This window comes from Bufo bufo, chromosome 7, assembly GCF_905171765.1.
Source record: "Bufo bufo chromosome 7, aBufBuf1.1, whole genome shotgun sequence".
Taxonomy (NCBI): Eukaryota; Metazoa; Chordata; class Amphibia; order Anura; family Bufonidae; genus Bufo; species Bufo bufo.
In genome coordinates this window covers 176,839,187-176,862,012 of record NC_053395.1, presented here as the reverse complement: position 1 = coordinate 176,862,012, position 22,826 = coordinate 176,839,187, and positions in this window count along the sequence as shown.

Genomic DNA, 22,826 nt, shown 5'->3' with positions numbered 1-22,826 from the left:
CGCGTGATAAAAAACTGACTGTGGTACAGAAGTTGAGGTTTGGGTTCAAGGTTGTGTAGATTGTATTATTTTCCCTTATAACATGGTTATAAGGGAAAAGAATAGCATTCTTAATACAGAATGCATGGTACAATAGGGCTGGAGGGGTTAAAAAAAATAAAAAAAAACTTTAATTCACCTTAATCCACTTGTTCGCGCAGCTGGCATCTCTTCTGTCTTCATCTGTGAGGAAAAGGACCTTTGACGATGTCACTTCGCTCGTCACATGGTCCATCACATGATCCACCGCCATGGTGATGGATCATGTGATGGACCATGTGATGAGCGCTGTGATGTCATCACAGGTCCTTTTCCTCACAGATGAAGACAGAAAAGAAGCCGGGCTGCGCGAACAAGTGGATTATGGTGAGTTAAATTATTATATATTTTTTTTAACCCCTCCAGCCCTATTGTACTATGCATTCTGTATTAAGAATGCTATTATTTTCCCTTATAACCATGTTATAAGGGAAAATAATAATGATCGGGTCCCCATCCCGATCGTCTCCTAGCAACCGTGCATGAAAATCGCACCGCATCTGCACTTGCTTGCAGATGATTGCGATTTTCACGCAACCCCATTCACTTCTATGGGGCCTGCGTTGCATGAAAAACGCACAAAATAGAGCTTGCTGCAATTTTCACGCAACGCACAAGTGATGCGTGAAAATCACTGCTCATCTGAACAGCCCCATAGAAATGAATGGGTCCGGATTCAGTGCGGGTGCAATGCGTTCACCTCGCGCATTGCACCCACGCAGAAAACTCGCCCGTGTGAAAGGGGCCTAATGACAGCAGCCAACATGGCTACGGCATTCCAGTGAGGGCAGTACTTACCTGCAAGTTTATTGGCTGCGGGGTGGAGACGAATACCGCCATGTGCCGAGCATCGAGATGCTCGAGCCGAACTAGTGTTCGGCCGAGCATGCACGATCATCACTAATAAAGACAGCGTGGTACTGAGAAAACATATGGCCCCATAGCCAAACAGTATTGAAGCAACAATACAGAGAGCTCTGACACATTTACAATTTTTTGTACAAGTACAAAAGCAGTGTAATGACCGGCGTCACGCACAGCGAGGGAAAAGGGAAAGCCCTGCCCAAGGGAGAGGGAAAGGTGGTGACCCCTGACTCACCTTGCGGCTGGCACCTGACTGCCCTGACGTCCCTAGACGGGTTCCTCACCCATGCGGCGATCACGTGCCTAAACCCTGGCTTTCCCTAAAATGAGCCCTAGATAGTGAACGGGCCGGTGGGATCGCTAGTCCGCACCACTGACACTAAGAGGGAAACACCAGGGAGAGGACAGACAATACAGACAAACACATACACCCAGGTGGGCGACCACAGCAGGCCACAAAGGTCCAACAGGGATCCGGAGGGTAACGTTCTGGACCAACAACCAGAGAACGCAGCAACACAGCTCCAGAGGGTCAGTATAGAAGTCCAGGCAGGAAGCTCTATATCTGGCAACCAGAGAAGTGTGAGAGGGGAATATAAGGAGGTTGGGAGTGCTGGACAAGGAACAGCTGAGGAGAAGGAGCTACGGATCCCTGAGTGAGCCAAAAAGGGTTGCAAAGCAAACCCAGAAAGCTACCATAAGGAAACAGCCCTATCTTACATAGAGCCAACCGCTGCGACTTCCTGACCCCGGGTATAACGGAGTCAGGCGTGGTTCTTGACACCCTCGTGACAAGCAGAGGATTTTTTAAAAATAAACAAGACATGTTCCACCAACTTTATTCAACTCATTTAACTGAAAAATCTATCATTGTTTATTTGAAAAAAATTAGACTCATTTGGAACCAGACATTAATAAATCTGCCCCATGCAGCTTTACATTCCCTGCCTCCCATCACACAGTACAGAATAAAACACTGACTGTCCCCACTAGGGGGAGCTCAGTGTATATGAATTTATACATCTGTCACTGAACTCAGTGCAAGCAGTAAAATCTTTATCCCCCTAGTGGTGGCTGCTGGTAAATGCTATGGCTGTTGTAGGAAGGCGCAAGGGTCCATCATTGACGGAAGGTACGTGTCAACGAGGTTCCTGGCCTCGGTGAGATAAGAACCGGTTATTTTATGTGTCAGCCGCAGCTAGTACTCGCTGACACAGTTTTTTCTTAGTGTGGCTGAAAAGCCGATCCGGGGCGGTTCTTATTGGGAGCAGCCAAAGAGCAGGGTGGGTGGCTGTTCCCCACGTCCAGGCCAGGTTTTGGGCTGGGGTTTAGAAACCCAGCCAGCAGCTCAGCTGGGTGTGGAATGAACCTACAGGTGATAGTGGAGCTGAGGAGTTCTATCATACTACAAGGCTGAGAGCAGCGTGGAAGCCAGGTGCCCTAAAGCCTGCTGTGGACTGCCAGATGACGTGTTTCTTTGACTTCTGTGGACTTCCTGTAGTGTGAATTAACACACAAGTATTGTGTTTTGTTCCTGCCTTTTTTGTGTGAATAAACACTGACTTTTGTTTATCAACCGTGGTTTTGCCTCTGTATTGCGTCCGCTTACCCTGCCTACCAGAGCAAATCCCTACACTGTATAGAAGCAGGAGAAGTTCTGAGCAGTGCCCCCTTCTTACCATGGACCCCATAGCTATGGCTGGGAATTGCTTAAAGTAGTTTTCTGGTTACATTTAAATAAAGCTTACTCATAATGAAGAGCTAGGCAGCTTTGTACAGTATGTCCCACACCATTCTCAAGACATTGTGTAACAGGGATTTGGCGACGCGCTCTCCCTCTGCAGCACCACCGGCATCCCGCTCATGAGGAGGAGAGAAGACGCGGCCGGCGTCCACGTCTCCATGGTGACAACAGGGCAGAGAGGAACCGGGCGCCCACGTCTCCTCAGTGCGGCCGGTGTCTTCCATCTCCTAGACAACGAGCAGGTGGGGAACTGAGCGCCAATGTTAATGAGTCGGTGCTCAGGTGTACTGAGATGCTGGACATGGATCATGTGACGCTGGCCACGTCATGTTACCCATCAAGAGGACCTATTTAAGCAGGTAACCTGCTGGCCACAGGTTGCCTATGATTGGTCTTACTACCTCACTAGCGTATCCTGCATGTGCGACTTCTGTCTGACCTCGGCTCTACTTGACTCTGACCTGGTGTTACCCCTTGTACTGACGTGACCTCTTGGCTCCTGACCTCGACTTGAATTTGACTCTGACCTGGTGTTACCCATGGTACTGACGCGATCTTCTGGCTCTTGACCTTGGCTGGTACTCTTGTTATTGTTATACCCCTTGTGCTTGTGTTACCTCCTGATCCATGTCCTCGGCCCTCTGCACGTAATTAAGCTAGGGACTGCCGCCCAGTTGTACCCCGTCGGTTAGGACGGACCGTGCAAGTAGGTAGGAATAGGGGTGTGGGTGGACATAGGGCTGTACTTATCCCTACCAATTTGTGACACATTGTCTGTGGATGGGAAAATTCTTCTTGACACTGATGAGAACTTGCAACATTTTCTGTGTGGAAAAACTGACGTGTAAATTGTACCATTTACAATAAATTCTGAAAATGTATAGACCCTTTTACTTTTTCAGATTTCAGATGTTGCGGCCTTGTGCTAAAATTAAAAAAATAGTTTTTCCCATCATTCAAATTAGAGATGAGCGAACCACTTGAGATTCGGTTCAGTTCAGGTTCATTGAGTTTTTGAAAAAGTTTGATTGGAGCCCAAATCGATTTGGAACAAACCAAAGTTGCTCCAATGGACCTGAAAATTGGTATACAACACCCTCTAGTCTCCTAGGACTAGAGGAAAAGTTTTTTGGGAAAAGTTGTTCTCTCTTTTCGTTTTACTTTTTATTTTTTTTCCTTACCCAAGTTCTCAAATGCAATGACAGCAATAATAAATGATGTCTGAGGGCCATACACAGCTATGGTTAAACGCACGTTTGATGGTGTTAACATTACAGTATGTTTAAAAACACACCACGACCGCACTTGTGTGATGCTTTTTCATATTCCAAAGCTTCCAAAAATCAGGTGCAGATGCACATATGGTGTTATGGGATAAACATTTTTTTTTTTAAAGTGGCTTGGGGGACCAAGCGTCCAAAAATTATGTTTTGACGGCTGCAGCAGCAGCCATATAGTACAGGTTGGCAGGCAAGCAGCAACATAATGGACTCAGCAGCAGCCTTACAGAAGATGATAGTAGACACAAGAGATGAGCAAAGATTTAAAAAATTGGATTCGGCTGCTTCACTGAATTTCACAAAGAAATTGACTTTGTGACTAATTACTTTGTCACAAAGCGCATTTCTTTGTAAGTAGCAGATGCAATAACAAGGAATGGCGATTGTGCCGCCCCCTGTAATTGAACCCCTCAGATGGCGCATTCATCGCTGATTGCAGCATCTGAGATAAAAAATGCGGGCTTTCAGGGGTTAACCAGTTTTAAAAATAATAACACTCACCTCATTTATTTAAGCGCAAATAGGCCACCGTGGCCATCTTGATTCAAGATCCCGCGCAAAATTTTGTGTAGTGCGTGATGACATCATCACGTTGGCCAGCATGGTGATGTCATACGTCACCACGCACAAGATTTTGTGTGGGATCTTCAATCAAGATGGCTGCTGCGACCTCTTCGCACTCAAATGGATGAGGTAAGTTTTTTTTAACGCCATTTCAAGGAAAATTTATTTGTTACCACGAAGCACGAGGAAATTCAGCTTCACAGCAATTCAAATTTTCCCTGAAATTTTTATCGAAGTCCACTTTGGATATTTTGCTCAACCCTAGTAGACACAGGCAGCAGCAGGGGCATGAAAGAAGCAGTGGCATGATAGAGGTAGCAGCAGCAGCTGTACAGAAAATTATAGTTGGCAGGCCGCAGCAATGGCATGATGGTGGAGGTGGTATGATGGACGCAACAGCAGCCGTAGAGCACATGATGGTCAGTAGGTCGCAGCAGTGACATTATAGCAGCAGCAGCATGATGGAGTCAGGCAGGCAGCAACAGTGTAAAGGTCGGGCATTGTCAGCAAGGTCCGATCTTTTCATCAGCTTCAGCCAGGGGAGTGTGAAAATCCTCCCGAATCTACGCTTGGTTCATTTTGACAAAAGTGATGTTTTGGACACAGGTAGAGGACAACTTGCTCCGATTGAGTGTCACCACGCCCCGGGCAGCACTGAAAACCCTCTCCGACAATACACTGGAGGCTGGCAAGAAAGAAGAAAGAGAGTGTGCTATGCCAGTGAAAATGGCTGAAAAGAGGCACAGTCTCCTGGACATTACGAGCACCTTGCACAAACCAGTGAATTTTAAAAAAAGGCCATGCAAGGAGCATGTGTTATTTCCCGCAGGTTCAGGGCGGCGAGGATGTTGCTGCCATTGTCGCTGATCGCCTTGCCCAGTTGGAGTCGGCAGGGTGGGATGTTTGCTGCTTGATGTACTTTATCAACTGCTTGGCTCTGTGGCTACTCTCATCCTAACCAGTGAACTCCAACACCACATGACTTGACACACGCGATAGGAGGGAGGAGGAGTGGGAGCGACGCTGTGCCCTGCTGCTGTTGGGGACGGGACCATGTCCATGGAAGGGGAGGTGGATAAGTGCTTGCTGTGGGAGCCAACCCAATGATATTGTGGGGGGTCAAAAGGACCTGGCCATGTTGCTGGGGTGCTACCTCTCCACTGCCACAAAAAACATTGACCCAGTGAGCCGTGAAAGACATGTACTGTCCTTGCCCATAACAGTTGCTACAGGTGTCCACCGTGGAGTGTAGCTTGACGCACAGTGAGAATTGCAAGGAGTGGCCCATGTTTTCCACCCTGTGAGAGTACAAGGCACTTCTACAATAGTACTGCAGCGACTGCATCGGCAGCAATGTGGCCAGGTAGAGGTTCAACTTGTAGACAAGCTAATTGATGGTGAAGAAAAGTTTTTTCTGGCTAAATATTCTGTTATAGATGTCTGACAATAGAACCGAGGACAAGGAAGAGCAGGGGCGGACTGACAACTCATGGGGCCCCCATGCAATAGGAGATTATGGGGTCCCTGTCTCCCGCCCACCCTCAAGCCACACCCACACACAGCCTCACCCACATATCGCTCCAGGCTCATGTGGGCCCTTGGGCGATAAAGTCTCAGTGGGCCCCCCTGTACAGTGATAACTCTCTGAGTATAGATAATATAGTAGATGTCCCCTGCAGTCCTATTTAACAACACAGATAACACAGTGATGGCTATCTGAGTACAGAAAATGTAGTAGTGTTACCTGCAGTCCTATGTAAAACCACAGATAACACTAGTCCTGATAATGTGTTAGTGTTACCTGCAGTCCTATGTAAAACCACAGATAACGCTAGTCCTGATCATTTGGTAGTGTTACCTGCAGTCCTATGTAAAACCACAGATAACGCTAGTCCTGATCATTTGGTAGTGTTACCTACGTCCTTAGTGTGCCTCTACCACGGACTCTAAGCTGTGTTTGTAATTTGAGCATTAGGATATACAAGGTAGTAAGCGGGTTCCCTGCACAATCCAACCCTATGTAAGTATCATACAGGAGACAGCAAAGTGGCCTGATGACAGTGACAGTGTGTCCCCTCACTGATTAACCGTTCCAGTGCTGGCAGCCCAGCAACAATGCCTTTGTGTCAATGCAGAGAACAAAACAGTGATTCATCATCATCCAGAATGCTGCTGCCTGGCTTACATAAGGGCAGCCTGTCCTCAGCACTTTCCTCTTTATCTGCAATCAATGGTAATGGAGGGTAAACAGTGAGCTGCAGATAGAGGTAAGTGACCTAATCACATCCACAAACCCTACTAGCCTGGGGGTAATGAGGACACAGATAAGGACTGGGAATGAGGGACATCATACAGCAGGGATCCCATATGGATGGTGGAGACGCGGGGCTGAGAACCCTGCACAGACATAAAGGGCATTGTGTGGGAGGGAAGAAGTCATCCAGAAGACAATCCAGGGGCAAGTCAGGATACATGCAGGAGGACATTGACTCCTGCAGCAGCACCAGTAGTGGGACCCTTCTGAGGTCCGCAGCAGCACCAGCACAATACCCCCCCTGAAGTCAGCAGTAGCATCAGCAGAGGAACCCTCATGAGGTCACCATCAATCCTCCCAGACTCCTGCAGCAGCACCAGCAGAAGGACCCTCCTGATAGCATGTGCGTGTAAGAGTGCAGCGCAGGCACGGCACGTATGAGGAGGCGGGCCCACCATAGTGGAAGGTGGGCCCAGGCAGCACAACGAGCAGGGGAACGGAGGCACTGGGCTGTGCTGCGGCCGACAGCCATAGCAAGTGAGGCGCTGGAGCTGAATACGCCGGCCTGCACGAATCATTAACTATCTGTAATCCCAGGGGCCCACCGAGATTTCCCCGACTCCCAGGCAGGCCCCCTAGTGGCCACGGGCCCGAGTGCCCGAATGGTCAGTCCTCCCCTGAGGAGGAGACTTAGCAGGGACACAAAGAGGGCCAGGTGAAGGAGGACAGACTTGTTCTGATTAGGAATGCTGGCCAGTTGTTTTTTCCCAAAGGATTCAATCATGCCGCCTCATGTGGTACAATAGACCTCTGGTAGCTATGAGTTTGTTTGAATGGCCACTGTTTATTTTAATCCTGCCTTGTGGAGAAAAAATTTCATATGCGAGCTGCTCACACAGAGATACAGGCAGCCGAGCTTGGCTTAGCTCTGGCACATTTTGGGCCTAACCCACCCACAGTGTCAGTGGCATCACCAGATCCCGAAGCAGACGTAGCCCTGGCTTTTCTTTGGGAGGTACATCGCCTCTGTTCTTTATTGCTGCCGTCATCACCCTTCTCCACTGATGTTGCCTTCTCCTCAACACCCCAATCCGACTCCCAGGTCCTGTCCAGAATATAATCGTCATCGGACTCCTCACCCTCTATGCCACTTTTATCAGACTGTGAGATATCATAATTAACTCCTGGGCCCCCCTCTCCTGCTCTGCATTTTCCTAACTGCCATTGTCTCTGCCTCCACCAATGCCGTGACTTCAGGTGCCACTATTACCACCACCATCAACACAGCTATGCATAGGGTCCCCAGCCTCCTTCCCAAACTCCTCCTAAGGGAGCCCAAATGGTAAGAGCTCTCACACAAGTATTCAACAGGGAGACTCTCTTGACTATCTGTCATAGCGCATGGTGGGGTTTTCCTTATCACTTCTTAGGAAAAAGGAAAACGCTCCACTAAGAAGGGGCAGTGAAAACTAAGAGGACTCCACTTAAGTCTCTGGGGCTGCAAGGAGGAGAATCAGGAGGAACAATGTGACCCCTGACTCCACAGCACGCTGTCACACGGTGTCAGACTCCGAAGTCACCTTCACATCATCCTGATATGAGAGGAAGAATGAGCCATCCAATCCACAATCTCATCCTCTTGATCCTCAACTATAATATTGAGCCTTTCCAAAGCCAGGGACAACTGTGGCCTACTATGACTGCTACTACTTCTGGCTGAATAGCTGGTGCTGCTACAACCCACATTCTGGCTCTGGATCATTTGTTGGGAACCCTTCCGTAGCCCTAACATTTTTGGACTTTAAAGAGAATGTTGCGCACTACCCTGTGTATTAATCACGTATATTCTGGTTTTAATAACCCCCAACATTTTTTTATTGGAAACACATGGAGACACAAATAAACTGAAATATTTAGGCCTAAATTTATCACTCACAGATAATTTTGTGTGCTACCCTGTATATTAGTCTACTTATGTAAATGCTGGTTTTATTAAATTGAACACCCACCCCCCCAAAAAAAAAAAAAAAGAAATCGCAACCGTATGAAGACTGAAATAAATGGAAATCGATAACTGAGGCCTGACGCCTAATATCACGTTAAACTTAAACCAAAAAATTATTAAATTAGCTGAGAATGTGAGATACCCTGATGGGGAGTTCAGACTAGTATTTCAGGTGTTTTCACTGAGATAAAAAATGCTAGATCGATGGTAGAACATGTGTTGTACAGTTTTGCGTTTAATGCACCCCTACTCCTCCCCCCACAAAAGGATTTCTGTTAAAATGGGAAAAAATAAAAGTAATGTCTTTGCAGGTAGCTGCTTTTGAGGTTTGCAGCAGCTGCAGTTGTGCACAGCCAGCCTCAGCTCCTCACTTCTCACTCCCTGGCTGACAGCTTTTCCTGCCTGTCCCTATTTTACATACACACAATTCTTCTTTGTTATTGCATTCAATGTCTCTGACCCCCTAAAGGTAGTTTTTCTGGCAGACACTGTAAGATCCATCCACCCTCTTTTACAGCCCAGCAAAAAATGATGTTATGCTTTGTCTGCTAGGGCACCTCCCTGCCTGCTGCAGCATTGATTGGCTCAGCTAGGCTGTTTATTGGCCTGTGAGCCAATCGTGGCAAGTCCACCCTCCCCCCCCACACACTTCTTATTAGGGTCATGGGAGCACCCTTCTTTTTCCTCCCTAGTGCTTTTTTACCCCTTTTTTTATGCTAGACGCCATTTTACTGCATTAGTCTGAAACTAATCTAAAAAGGTTCGGGTTTATCTGTTCATCTGTCATCATTAAAAACTGGTTCACTGATCTTTAATTCAAATGTTCAAAATCTTTGCTAATAAATTGAAAAGGAGAAACTAAAATTTTGCATTGATATAAGTATTCAAACCCTTTACTTAGGCCTTTTGATGCACCTTTGAGGAGTTTATGCACCTTTTGCAGCGATTACAGTCTCCAGTCTTCTTGGTCATGATTCTGCAAAGTTTGCACACCTGGATTTTGGGAATTTCTGCCATTCTTCTCTGCTAATCCTCTCAAGCTCTGTTAGGTTGGATAGGGACAGTCAGTGTACTGCAATTTCCAGGTCTCTCCAGAGATGTTCAATTAGGGTTTAGGGGAAAGTCAGGGCTCCGACTGGGCCACTCAATAACATTCACAGAGTTGTCCCTAAGCCATTCCTGTGTTGTTTTGCCTACAGTATGTGCTTGGGGGCATTGTCTTGCTGGAAGCAGAACCTTTGGCCCAGTCTGAGGTCCAGATCTCAATGGACCACATTTTCATTAAGAATATCTTTGTACTTTGCTCCATTCCAGATTTCCTTCAACCCTGACCAGGCTCAGCCATTGCCAAACACCCCCACAGCATGATGCTACCACCACCATGCTTTATTGTAGGGATAGTATTGGGAATGTGATGAGCAGTGCCTTGTTTCCTCCAGACATGATGCTTAGAATTGAGGCCAAAAAGTTCAATCAGACCAGAGAATCTTGTTTCTCACAGTTTGAGAGTTCCTTACGTGAATATTTTTGGGCAACCTGTGGGCGGGCTTTCATTGGTCTTTTTACTGAGGAGAGGCTTCTTTCTGGCCACTCTTTCATACAGCACAGCTTGGTGGAATGCTGCATTGATGGTTGACGTTCTGGAACTTTCTCCAAGTTTGCACACAGGATCTTTTGAGCTCAGCCAGAGTTACCATTGAGTTCTTGGTCACCTCTCTTACCAAGGTCTTTTTCCATGCTTAGTTTGGTGGGGCAGCCAGCTCTAGTAAGAGTCATGATTGCTCTGAACATATTCCATTTAAGAATTATGAAGGCCACTATGCTCTTGAGAACTTTCATTGCATCAGAAATGCTTTGCACCCTTCCCCCGAACTGTGCCTCTACACAATACTATAATTAAAAGAAAAAAGATACCCGGTGCCACATAGCGCATAAACTGTAGCTGCAGAGAAGGGAAAGGTGTTAACTATATTATGCTTACCTTGTAAAGTTGTGCAATTCAGCCACAACGCTCTACACAATCCTGTTTTTGAGCTGTACAGGCAGTTCTTTCTTCCTCATGAATTGGTTTTCGCTCTGATATGCATTGTCAGCTGTGAGACCTTATAGGGACAGGGAATTTTTTCAAAATAATGTCCAATTAACTGTATTTACCACAGGTGAACTGCAATCAAGGTAGAAACATCTCAAAGATGATCAAGAGAAATGAGAGGCCCCCAGAGCAAAATTTTAAGTCTTATAGCAAAGGGTCTGAATACTAATATTCACGCACAATTTCTGCTTTTAATAAATTTGACAAAAATTTTAAAATTCAGTTTTTACTTTCTCAGTACAGATTGATGGTGGACAACCTGAAACTTTGTTACTTTACCACAAGGCCGCGTCGTAATGAAATGTGAAAAAGTGAAAGGGTCTGAAGATTTTAATTTCATTTTTTTGAAGGGGAGAATGGACAAAAGAGCTTCGGAAACTACAGGGGGGAAGGGGGGGCTGAGGTTAGCAAAGGCTAACTACAGTGCCCTCTTGGGAGGCTCTTGATGATCCCAAGGAACAAACTGTTTTCCACTCACAGGAAGTTAAGACATCAGAGCTTCAGAGGGATTTAGAAGTTAAATAGAGTAAAAATTACACTGAAAAGCATTTTTTTTTTTTCTGTTTTTTTTTTTAGTTAAATTCATGGGACAATTTGTTAAATGCAATAGAACACTATACAAAAGATTCTACCCAAACAAAAATGAATATACTCCAAAAGAAAAATTTAATATAATAGAAAACCAGCTACCGTTTGATATTGTCTTTGTTTATTATGGGAATAAAAGCATACTGCCACAGCGGTCCAGCCATATACTGGATGATGTGGGGGATTCAATCAGCGCAACCCTATATGTAGGTGCACATTGCTATGGCGAAATACATATACAAAGAAAAAGACACAAATGCAATGGCACTCTGCAATAAATACTGGATGATGCAGTGTGTGGTACCTTCTTTTGGCAACCCCATGTGGTGTATTGTCACTCAGTGTACAAATAACCATTTCATACAGTGAAAAATTCTAAGCACCCAATTGTATTGTGCCCAAGTAATCTAATAACAGAGCTACTCAATTTATTCATTTCATATACCAGGAATGTATGCATATTTCACACAGTCTTCATCTGTTTTTTTCTCTACTCCACTCTCACTTTTGATATAAACTGAAACTCTCATTCAAAATATTACTACCAAAGAGAGCATATGAAGCCAGAACTTTCAGTAGCTACAAACTGACGTACATACACACACATCATACAGATAGCCAATTTAGTTTAATTTACAATTTTTCCACCAGCAACAAACAGGCATTTGTTTGTTTTGCCTTTTTTTTGCCATTTGGTTTTACTAAAGAAAGTTTGGGAAATATAGGTTGGGGTTTTGTTTGAGCGACATCAGGTATGTTTATATGACTTTCTAATATTTCTTATGCTTGTATACATTTTTCTACTTTATATAGTGTCCTAAAGTATTTGAAAGGATATGCCAAGCGGCCCAGTTGAGGAGCTACCTGTTATAGCACAACATTTTTTATTATGCTTTAGAGAGGCTTTCTGGTACTTTAATGCTGGTGCAGAATTCTCAGGATAAGCCATCTACATCTGATCATCGGGTGTCCGACAGCACGCACCCCTGCGAATTGGCTGCTCTGCAGTACAGTAACTTCAGAGCCGGAAGTCAGTGATGGAACTACACAGCTCCATGCATTTCTGTAGTGAATAGAGCTGTAGTGAATAGAGAAAAAATCAGAAAAAAATCATTGCATGACTAAGAAACGACAAACCCCAAAAAGCCTCTAAAAAATGCATGAATTTCATGGCCTTTTACAACCTAACTGATTGCTTCGACCTGACTCTTGAATGGTTTAAGGGGTCATGCACACGACTGTTGTTTGGGTCCGCATGTGCTGTCTGCATCCGTGCGTCTTCAAAATTATAGGACGTCCTACTCTTGTCCCCAGGCCAACTGCAGAATGCGGAATGCACATGGCCGGTATCCATTGTAGGGATCTGTACTCACAGTAGGTTTAGCAACAACAGATTTTAATGGAGACAGTGGTTTCAAAGTCCAAGCTGTGCTTTATTTGGTCATTTCAGCATAACAGATTAGCATCCAAATTATAGCGTCACTCGGAGCGGTGAAGGTATAGCACCAGCATAACATAACATAAAACAAAATAAATACCTGTCCATCTGGGCTATACCTAATACACAGGCGGTTCCTGTTTCACACATAGAGTTCTGTTCACACCAGGGAAGATCAGGCTTCACTCAGCCTCACAGTCAGCCAGTCACCAAGCTCTAACCACTCAGGTCAGCTCTCCAGGCTTCATTCCCCCAGAATGGAATTCTGAGATCTACTTTATTTCCCCAGTGATGAACCCTCAACTGGGATCGCCTTGGGCTAGGGGAAAAACCTGTAATAGAGGAGTGTGGACTGGGAAACCAAACCTAGCTCCCTGTCCAAAGAAATACAGCTCATCTAAACTTAAAGAAAGAGCTCAAGCAGACTATGCTCTGCTGAAGCAAATGCATCTTTCTGGATTTCCGCTATCTCACCCGGGTAAGGAACCTGGGTAACTTATGCACTCCTTCCACTACTTTCACATACACATTAGCACACCATGTTTTGCAGATCTGCAATTTGCGGACAGCAGAACAGCCAACGATCGTGTGCATGAGCCCTAAAGCAGATGTAGCATTACATACTGAACATACTAATGGATGGAGACCATGGACTGCGTGGACAGACTAGATGCGCTCTTATGTAGCAGCTCTCTGATATGGCTTATAGAAAGGAGTTCTGAATGGGGGACTCAGTTTTCATTTTCTTTTTTGGCCCCTTTCACACGGGCGAGTATTCCGCGCGGATGCGATGCGTGAGTTGAACGCATTGCACCCGCACTGAATACCGACCCATTCATTTCTATGGGGCTGTCCACATGAGCGGTGATTTTCACGCATCACTTGTGCTTTGCGTGAAAATCGCAGCATGCTCTATATTCTGCGTTTTTCACGCAACGCAGGCCCCATAGAAGTGAATGGGGTTGCGTGAAAATCGCAAGCATCCGCAAGTAAGTGGAGACCCGATCATTATTATTTTCCCTTATAACATGGTTATAGTAAAATAGCGCTGGAGGGGTTAAAAAATAATAATAATAATTTAACTCACCTTAATCCACTTGCTCGCGCTGCCCGGCATCTCCTTCTGTCTCCTTTGCTGAACAGGACCTGTGGTGACGTCACTCCGGTCATCACATGATCCATCACATGATCTTTTACCATAGTGATGGATCATGTGATGACCGAAGTGACGTCACAACAGGTCCTGTTCAGCAAAGGAGTACAATCTACACAACCCCGATCCCAAGCCCGAACTTCTGTGAAGAAATTCGGGTTTGGGTACCAAACATGCGCGATTTTTCTCACGCGAGTGCAAAACGCATTACAATCTTTTGCACTCGCGCCGAAAAATCGCAGGTGTTCCCGTAACGCACCCGCACCTTTTCCCGCAACGCCCGTCTGAAAGAGGCCTTTCAGTTCTCACTTCTCAACCTCTCGTGTATCATTTGCTACAGTAAATGTGTCCACAATTTCTTTCAGTCCGCAATCTTTGCAACATTAATTTTCCTTCCCGTATTTAATGCGTGACATAAAGAATCTTGTGAAATATTACCAAGCGCGCACATCCAAGCTTCAAATGTGCCTAGAATGATATCATTTTCTTTCAGTCTATTTTGAACAACTGACAAAAAAAATTATTCATGTTAAGATCCAGTTATTTTTTGCTACGATCCCTTCAGGAACCATCTGTTATTCTATTCAGTCCCATATATTTCTGTTCTTGCTCCAGAACAGCAGTGAATACAGTTCACGTAGAGAGGCTGTCCTCATTTACCCACTTGCTGCACAAAACAGCGTTACAGAGCTGTTATGTGTGGCTGGAATTACTTTCTTGAGAACGTGTTTCGTAAAACACACACATAAATTAGCCTGGATAGTCTGATGCGCTGTATGTTGGTTACAATCCAATATTTCAACTGGCATATTTGGGGTGGATGTACTACGAACCTGCTTGACCTGGAACAATCAACGGCGGCATGTCTTCCATATATATTATTTTCTCCCGATGCTCTAACATCAAAGCATCATTTTTTTCCGGTTGCCATTTGTTGGGAATTTTTATTGACGCCTGTTACTTTACTGCATGTAACTATCATTGTAGCAACTCAATTACTGCATTCTGCTTCTTGCCACCTTTATATTATGAAGCACTTTATTCTTGTCATCTAAGATACATTCGTCTTCCGTTTCATTTTCCAGCCCTAATGTCGGAGAAGATAATCTCACTGATTGTGGCTGTCGGGATGTACTGCTGGAGAATTGATGGCATGGCAGCTTTTCCTCCTTCTTTCTCTCTCCCTCTGCCACAGAAACACAGTGAATATATGTAATTACTGTTCAGTCACTGTCATCACCTTATCACCAGTTATCCTCTCATCTCCATGTAGCTTTTGTTTCCCTATAAGAATGTTAGACATGCGCCTGCAGTTTTCTTGATGTGGCCTATTTTCCTGCAGCTCTTTTTTATTTTGAAGAAACTTCCTTTTTTCATCATTAGATTGATCTTGTTAAGCTTACCATCCTTTCGTATTAGACTTTATAAATTCAGAAACACAAAAGTAACACAATGTGAAAGTATCACATTCATGTGAATCTACACAAGTACATAAAAACTGCTATTTGTTTTCCCAAAAAGGACTTCACAGAACTTACTGTGCTCGATCTGACAGAGGGAAATTATCAATTATACAGGCAGGGTGGCCCACAAAAAAGTAGCCGGCCTCCAGCGATAGTATGACAAGGTGAATGAGCAAGTGGATATATTTTTTTTTAATTACTCACTAGTCACAAAAGATGCTCAAAGTCCCCATTCACGTCTATGCATCTTTGGGCACGTCGGATTATGTTGGCTGATACTGCGGTTGGTGTTTGTGATGTTGTCCTTGAGTTTATCCAGGGTATGGGGATTGTTAGTGTGCACTTCCTGTTCTAAATTTCCCCACAGACAAGTCTGGAGAACATAGTGGCTAGTGATGAGCTAAGTTCTTCAAAATTCGATTCAGCTGCATTGCCGAATTTTACAAAAAATTTGCTTTGTGATGAATTACTTTGTCACAAGGCACATTTTTTTGGAAGAAGCGTGTGCAATGAAAGGTGATTGCGCCACCCCCGTCATTGAACCCCTCAAATGCTACGTTCATCGCAGATCGCGGTGAGATCAATATTAAAGCATTTTAGCGGTTGCTCCTAAAAAATAAAAAATAAAAATTTAATTGTACTTACCTCCATTTGAGCGCGAAGAGGCCACCGCAGCCACCTTGCTTGAAAATCCGGCACAAAATCTCGTGCAGAACGTGATAACGTCATCAGGTCAGCCGGCATGGTGACGTCATATGTCACTGTGCATGAGATTTCGCACGGGATCTTCAAGCAAGATGGCCTCGGCAGTCTCTTCATGCTCAAATTGATGAGGTAATTTTTTTTTTTTTTTCATTTTTACCACCATTTAAGGGAAAATCTATTTGTTACCACTAAGCATGGAGGAATTTGAAGTCCACTTCATTAACTTCGATTCGCTCAACACTAGTGGTGGCTATAACCCCTTGCTCACAGTTCGCTGCTCCATAAGTAGTTCATGAACCCGTGCCAGTGAGTTCCATGAGGTGTGGCATGTTGTCCCATCTTGATGGAAAAAGCAGGACATTTTTTCTTCTGATGTTGGTTGGTTGTAAAACTGTTCAAAGATGTCCAGGTAAATTGTGGTATTCGCAATTGATTTGAAGAAAATTGGGCCCACTATTCATATCCCTGATAATGCGCACCAAATGCCTAAATTTTTTTTACCATTAGGCAGTTTGATCTGGAGATATTGGAGTTGGGCTCCTTTTTCATGGGCCACCCTTTAGCAAAGTAGAGATTTCTGTGTAGATACCATGAGGTTAATTTATCACACCCTGCACTCCAGAATTCAGGATTCAAACATGTGGGATGTTTTTGCATTTTTACACTGCTCACTCCAGTTTTAAAAAGTAGATTGGAAAGTGGGCACGATTAGGCTTGTTTTACACATGTGGCAGAGCAATCCAGCAGAGCGTTCCGGCAGAGGAACAGCCTCCTAGAGTTCTACAGACCCGACCTAGCTGGACACTGCCGTTTACTGCCAGAGTCCACTGACTATAAAGAAAACTGGCTTTGATACTGCTGTTGCCCTGCATTTATCGTACAGTGATATTTGTCTGGCCGAATCCAGGCATAAATGCCGGGGAGCGGCCGGATTCCAGCTGTCTATGGGGTCCAGCGGGCACACAAGTATTCAGATATAGGATTCCAGCAGGCAGTTCTCTGCTATAACAGCATGCCAGATTGCTCTGTCACATGTGTGAAAGAAGCCTTATTGACTATGATGGGTCTGGACGAGATCCGGCAGCTACCTGGCAAATATAACAAACACCTGGAGTAGCATTTCTAGACAAAAGTGTTTAAAGGTGAGCCACATTTAACAAACAATCTGCGTCTTTTGATAAATTTGACGCACAGTACAGCAACACAGACTGTCAGCAAAAACTGACTTTAAATATTACCCTCATGATAAATTCCCCAATGTCTCTATCTCTAGTATTAGCTGTTCACCTCACATTTTCACAAAATAATACCATATTTAAAGGAAATGTGTCACCAAAAAATGTATCTGACCGTTAAAACCAGATAGTAACACATATCCTTTTTTTTATCTGATTTTATTCTCCAATTACAGATTTTTTTATTCTATTTCCTGAACAGGATTATGGGGGCAGCCATCTTGCCTCAGCTGTTCTTAAAAGCAATTGGAAAGCATTAAAAAAAATTGCTTTAGGGCAGCCCCCTGTCATGCCCTGCTCAGGTTATGTGCAGAGGTCTGCCAGGTTAGCAGCACGTGTGTAGTTTTTTGTTTTGGGTTTGGAGTTGAGCTGTATCCGCCTCTCTTCAGGTGCACTGGATGGGGTCGTTTGTATGAGTTTAAATTACGCCCCTTCCCAGTGTCCTGTGCGGGTTATAGCTTCTATCTTGCTCAGAGGAAGGAAGGAAGGATTTGCTGTTTCTGCTCAGGAACAAGATAAGTTGGTTTTGTTTTTGTTTTCTGTCTAGGCTGTTAGAGAGACGCCTGCCCCCTCCTGGTCCTGAGGAAGCAGGCTGTCTCTTTCCCCCTTTCACCATCTTAGGGATTTTGGGGTATCTTCAGCCTTAGGCATGGGGACACGTTTATTCCCACCTTTAGGGTCTGAACGTGGGCACAGAAGTCTAGGGAGAGCTGGTAGGGATTAGTCAGGAGGTGACCTTTATTCCCAGCTTCTGGCCTAGACACTTGTTTTGTGGTTTTCTGTTTGTCTATTGCATCTTGTATCCAGTCCAGCGTGACACCCCCTGGTCCATAGACACAATGGTCTGGAGGGGACCTCATTGTCTTCTATGGGAGCATTTTTTAGTCATGCTCTGTGACCTGTGCAGAGGTCATTGTACAAGGAAAGAAAATATAAGCTTTGACAATCGCAACTGTGAGTGGTGGATCCTGTCTTATCTATAACCAAAAGGTGATATCATTACAGGCAGGATTAGAATAAAATATAACTGCAGTAAAGACATCTGTACAGACCAAGAAGCGGCGCCTATTATTTGGCTTAGTGGCCAGTGTGAAAACTGCAGGAATTTATGGTTTTTATTTGAATATAGTGACGTGGAAAATTAAAAATAACATCATCAAAAATTCAGGATTGGCATGTTAAAGGGGTTTTCTGGCAGAAAAAAATGATGATCTAATAAGTGCTAAGGGTGCTAGTCAAACATAAAAGAGCAGTACTCATCTCATGAATCCCCCGCCACTCCCGTCCTATAGTGCCCAGTCCTCCACCAGTCTCTGCTTCTTGGTCGAGTGAAATCTGACCACTGCAGCCAATAAGTGGCTGCAGGTACTGCAATTTTCACATGACCCTGTGTTGGAACATTATCGCTAGGCCACGAATCAGTGCTGCAATAGTGGAAATTCAAAGATTAGCAAAATGAGGAATTATGTCATAACATAATTGTGTCATAACTATTTGCATTAAATCATAACTTGAAATCCATAAACTAAATTACAGAATACACCAATAGTCAGACCAGTATCTGAATCAGAACCCAAACCAACATACATGCTATGTAACTATGTTTATAATTCATATATTCTTTATAAAAAGTTAAATTATGCCTCAGTTTAGTTATTCTTTTCATGCTATTTGACAATGAATCCCCCCCACACTCTCCAACCAAAAAAAAAAAAATCTTCCCATGAGATCTTAAATTACCAATGAGGTCAGTGCCAAGTACAGCTGTTCTGGAACCAAGCACAAATAAGTTACCCAATGTCAATGTATGTGTTCCAGAGAGCTGCTCGTAGTACTGTACGTGAAGGAAGCACAGTCATTTAGGTATGTGTAGAAGGAAGTGCCAGGTAGGCGTATATATATATATATATATATATATATATATATATATATACACTGCGTGCAGAATTATTAGGCAAATGAGTATTTTGACCACATCATCCTCTTTATGCATGTTGTCTTACTCCAAGCTGTATAGGCTCGAAAGCCTACTACCAATTAAGCATATTAGGTGATGTGCATCTCTGTAATGAGAAGGGGTGTGGTCTAATGACATCAACACCCTATATTAGGTGTGCATAATTATTAGGCAACTTCCTTTCCTTTGGCAAAATGGGTCAAAAGAAGGACTTGACAGGCTCAGAAAAGTCAAAAATAGTGAGATATCTTGCAGAGGGATGCAGCACTCTTAAAATTGCAAAGCTTCTGAAGCGTGATAATCGAACAATCAAGCGTTTCATTCAAAATAGTCAACAGGGTCGCAAGAAGCGTGTGGAAAAACCAAGGCGCAAAATAACTGCCCATGAACTGAGAAAAGTCAAGCGTGCAGCTGCCAAGATGCCACTTGCCACCAGTTTGGCCATATTTCAGAGCTGCAACATCACTGGAGTGCCCAAAAGCACAAGGTGTGCAATACTCAGAGACATGGCCAAGGTAAGAAAGGCTGAAAGACGACCACCACTGAACAAGACACACAAGCTGAAACGTCAAGACTGGGCCAAGAAATATCTCAAGACTGATTTTTCAAAGGTTTTATGGACTGATGAAATGAGAGTGAGTCTTGATGGGCCAGATGGATGGGCCCGTGGCTGGATTGGTAAAGGGCAGAGAGCTCCAGTCCGACTCAGACGCCAGCAAGGTGGAGGTGGAGTATTGGTTTGGGCTGGTATCATCAAAGATGAGCTTGTGGGGCCTTTTCGGGTTGAGGATGGAGTCAAGCTCAACTCCCAGTCCTACTGCCAGTTTCTGGAAGACACCTTCTTCAAGCAGTGGTACAGGAAGAAGTCTGCATCCTTCAAGAAAAACATTTTTCATGCAGGACAATGCTCCATCACACGCGTCCAAGTACTCCACAGCGTGGCTGGCAAGAAAGGGTATAAAAGAAGAAAATCTAATGACATGGCCTCCTTGTTCACCTGATCTGAACCCCATTGAGAACCTGTGGTCCATCATCAAATGTGAGATTTACAAGGAGGGAAAACAGTACACCTCTCTGAACAGTGTCTGGGAGGCTGTGGTTGCTGCTGCACGCAATGTTGATGGTGACAAGATCAAAACACTGACAGAATCCATGGATGGCAGGCTTTTGAGTCTCCTTGCAAAGAAAGGTGGCTATATTGGTCACTGATTTGTTTTTGTTTTGTTTTTGAATGTCAGAAATGTATATTTGTGAATGTTGAGATGTTATATTGGTTTCACTGGTAAAAATAAATAATTGAAATGGGTATATATTTGTTTTTTGTTAAGTTGCCTAATAATTATGCACAGTAATAGTCACCTGCACACACAGATATCCCCCTAAAATAGCTAAAACTAAAAACAAACTAAAAACTACTTCCAAAAATATTCAGCTTTGATATTAATGAGTTTTTTGGGTTCATTGAGAACATGGTTGTTGTTCAATAATAAAATTAATCCTCAAAAATACAACTTGCCTAATAATTCTGCACTCCCTGTATATATATATATACAGTACAGACCAAAAGTTTGGACACACCTTCTCATTCAAAGAGTTTTCTTTATTTTCATGACTATGAAAATTGTAGATTCACACTGAAGGCATCAAAACTATGAATTAACACATGTGGAATTATATAAATAACAAACAAGTGTGAAACAACTGAAAATATGTCATATTCTAGGTTCTTCAAAGTAGCCACCTTTTGCTTTGATTACTGCTTTGCACACTCTTGGCATTCTCTTGATGAGCTTCAAGAGGTAGTCCCCTGAAATGGTCTTCTAATGCTTAGCACTTGTTGGCCCTTTTGCCTTCACTCTGCGGTCCAGCTTACCCCAAACCATCTCGATTGGGTTCAGGTCTGGTGACTGTGGAGGCCAGGTCATCTGGCGCAGCACCCCATCACTCTCTTTCATGGTCAAATAGCCCTTACTTTCAAAGTTTTCCCAATTTTTCGGCTGACTGACTGACCTTCATTTCTTAAAGTAATGATGGCCACTCGTTTTTCTTTACTTAGCTGCTTTTTTCTTGCCATAATACAAATTCTAACAGTCTATTCAGTAGGACTATCAGCTGTGTATCCACCTGACTTCTCCTCAACGCAACTGATGGTCCCAACCCCATTTATAAGGCAAGAAATCCCACTTATTAAACCTGACAGGGCACACCTGTGAAGTGAAAACCATTTCAGGGGACTACCTCTTGAAGCTCATCAAGAGAATGCCAAGAGTGTGCAAAGCAGTAATCAAAGCAAAAGGTGGCTACTTTGAAGAACCTAGAATATGACATATTTTCAGTTGTTTCACACTTGTTTGTTATGTATATAATTCCACATGTGTTAATTCATAGTTTTGATGCCTTCAGTGTGAATCTACAATTTGCATAGTCATGAAAATAAAGAAAACTCTTTGAATGAGAAGGTGTGTCCAAACTTTTGGTCTGTACTGTATATATATATATATATAGAAAGGACAAAAGATGGGCAGCACTCCGGTCTTGTAGTGAAATTTCAGTGATGTTTATTCACACCCAAAGGCAATGCAGCATTTCAGCTCTCTCAATGGAGCCTTTGTCAAGCTAGTGAACACAGTGCTCTCAACATATTTAAATAGGTGAATCTCATCAAGGTAACATGATTGCTCATTAAGAATAAATTTTACAAATATGAATATAAAACATGATTATAAATCCATTACAGTGCATCAATACATATAGACCACCATAATGTTTACATAGTGTACATATGTGCAGGAAAAATATGGATCACACATCCACATTAGTGTTGCATACATAATTAATGCTAATTATCGCATAAAGTGCAGCTGAGCTAAAATATAAATCAATTATAGAAATTAAAAAGAGGGACAAACCCACGTCATGAAATCCCATAATGCGATCCGATGTTGGCGTCCCCTAGCAGGTACTGCGCAGGCGCCAGTATATGTCAATAGACCGCGAGAACCTGCAACCTCCAAGCGCTCCTACGCAGGTGTCAGGATGCTTCCAGGGCTCGCGAGTTCTCTCCATATCCCGCGCACGCGCACTCAACCAATGTATCTATCACTGTGGCTACCAGCCACTGCGCATGTCAGGAGATCGGGAACCAATATTGTTGTCACAACGTGACCATGGTAACTACACTCGTACGCGGTCTAAAGGGAACAGTAGTCACATAAAGGCGATGATGTCTATGGTGATACATTCATCGGGGGTTAGCCCAGCGCATGATCTCCATTGCGATAGGAAAACTCAGGTGTCACCGGGTTCCGAAGGTGCACTCGGTCCCCCATTGCCCGCAGACCTGTTGCTTAGCTTTGGGAATGAGGATTTGTGCTTGACCTCATTCCCAGGGCGGCTTTGCTGGCTG